The following is a 2,652-nucleotide window of genomic DNA, read 5'->3' as shown; positions in this document are numbered from 1 at the left end:
ATCTTGAACCTTGAAGAAAACGACAACACCATCTACACCGATGACTTCTCTCCAACCTATTGCTTCATAGCAAAAACTTCGAAGGTACCGAATGACACTTCCTCCTCTGATTCAAGTGCCTGTGAACCTGATGATTATAAAAAACCCAGTTACAGTAAACTTGCCAACATTGCATCTAAACAACAAACTGCCCTTGAAAACCTTCAGAAACTGCTAAACAGAAGCGATGACTTGTTGAATGATGAAATGAATCTTACCCAAATCCTCACTGAAGATATGAAAAGTCTTCAGTACAGATTTGATAATCTTCAAGATCGTCATGGCACACTCCTAGCTAATCATGAGAAACTTTCCTATGACTTCCTTCAAAGGAAACTTGATCTTGAGAAGTTGAGGATGTCTCATGATGATCTTCGAATGCAAAATGATTCATTACTCGCTCAACAGATCAGTGGCGCTCAGGTTGAATTCACTCCACCATGTCTTAAATGCATCAAACGTGAAACTACCAATACTTCACCAGAATCATCAAATGCTTCTATTGCTACAAATTCTTCAACTACTCATGTGGTATCAAATTCCTCACTTGAGGAAACCACTAATGTCACTGACGAATATGCAGGGCTGAAGGAATTGTATGTGACAGGCATGTACAGAAGTCTCAAAGGGCACCAAACCCTTTGCAATGTGCTCAAAAAGCAGATTTTGAACACGAACCCGAGGAAAGAAGGAATTGCCTTTGAAAGGAAACTGAATGCTAATGGATCATACTCGAAACCTGAGCAGTATCCCAAAACCTCATGGGTTGCTGCTAAAGGGCCTCCTGTTGATCCATCCAATCTAACAGGCTTTGCATGTGAATTATCCTATTCCTCAGATGAGTCATTTGACTCCAAGTATAAACTGTTCAAAAATCAATCTGGTGAAGTATTTGCTCGATATGTTGGAACTAATTGCAGGAATGGACCACCCCTGAGGAAAATCTGGGTCCCCAAAAGTTGCCTTGAAAATCTTCAGGTGAATGTCCTCATGAAACCATGTGTGAAGAATCTGAACCCAAGATCAAATTCCTCAGGAGGACCAAAGTCTTCAAGAGGATCAAAATCCTCAGCTGGTCAGAACTATGCTCGTACTCGTGCTAATGCTACTAACATGCCTGGAAATTACAAGGGATATGAATATGAGCATTACTCCTCAAATCATTATGTTCATAAATCCTCAAAGAATTTCTCTGCCTATTCATTTGAATACTCTAAACCCCCTACTGTGAAGAGAAGTGCATTAGCTTCAATGCCCCCTTTCTCATATGGTGCTCGCAGGATGATGAACTCTTTACCACCCCTTCATATGTGGGTGGTGAAGAAATTGAACTAATCATTTCTGCAGGACAGGTCTCCTGACGAAAATCATCATTTGAAGAATTTGCTAGATACCTGAGGAAAATGCTTGATTGGACGCAAGCTAACATTGATGAAATGATAACATTTCACACGTCCTCAAATCTACTGTTTATGATGAAATTCCTATCTGATGAAATTGATATCATATTCTTCAAGTCTAAAGCATATGAGATGGTAAGCTATACTAATTCATCTGCAGGATGACAAGCCCAAGAGTACTGAGTGGGTTCTTGATAATGGCTGCACACACCACATGACTGCTGACAAAAGCTTGCTGGTGAATATGCCACTGACTCCATCACCACTGAAGAAAAATCACTTATGCTGACAAAGGTAAAAGAAAGGTATTGGGACTTGGCAAAGTGGCTATTTCCAAGGACAGGCACATGGACAAAGTGATGCTTGTTGAATCCCTTGGGTTTAACCTCATGTCAGTCTCAATGCTTTGTGATCTTGATATGGTTGTTATCTTTGGAAAATATAGATGTGTTGTCATCATGGAATCTGACAGATCCAAAGTCTTTGAAGGTGTTAGAAGAGGGGATTTGTACATTGTGGATTTTTCTACAGGTCCTCAACCAGCCACTTGCTTATTAGCAAAAACCTCAAAAGGCTGGCTATGGCATCGATGACTTGGTCATGCAGGCATGAGGAACTTGCACACGTTGGCGAAGAAGAAGCATGTCATTGGCATGGAATCAGTCAAATACCTCAAGGACCACCTCTGGGTGCTTGTGAGTCTGGAAAAATGACCAGATCCAAACACCCTTCGAAGACTATCATGACTACTACTCGTCCATTTGAATTGCTTCACATGGATCTGTTTGGACCTACTCATTATGCCACTCTAACAAATGCAGTATATTTGTACGGCTTTGTCATAGTTGATGATTATTCCAGATATACTTGGGTGCATATCATTTTGTATAAAACTGAAGTGCAGGAAGAATTCAAACGATTTTCCTCAAGGGCCTCGACGAACTTCGGCGTCAAGATCAAACACATCAGGACTGATAATGGGATAGAATTCAAAAACACTAGTCTTGATGATTATCTTGATGAACTTGGTATTACTCGTGAATTTTCTGCTCCTTATACTCCTCAACAGAATGGCGCCGTCGAAAGAAAGAACAGGACTCTGGTTGAGATGGCACGAACCATGCTTGAAGAATATCAGACTCCTCGTCGTTTCTCGCGTGAAGCAATCAACACTGCTTGCCATATCATCAACAGGGTATATCTTCACAAATTC

This window comes from Hordeum vulgare, chromosome 6H, assembly GCF_904849725.1.
Source record: "Hordeum vulgare subsp. vulgare chromosome 6H, MorexV3_pseudomolecules_assembly, whole genome shotgun sequence".
NCBI lineage: Eukaryota > Viridiplantae > Streptophyta > Magnoliopsida > Poales > Poaceae > Hordeum > Hordeum vulgare.
Note: the sequence above shows the minus strand (reverse complement) of the source record.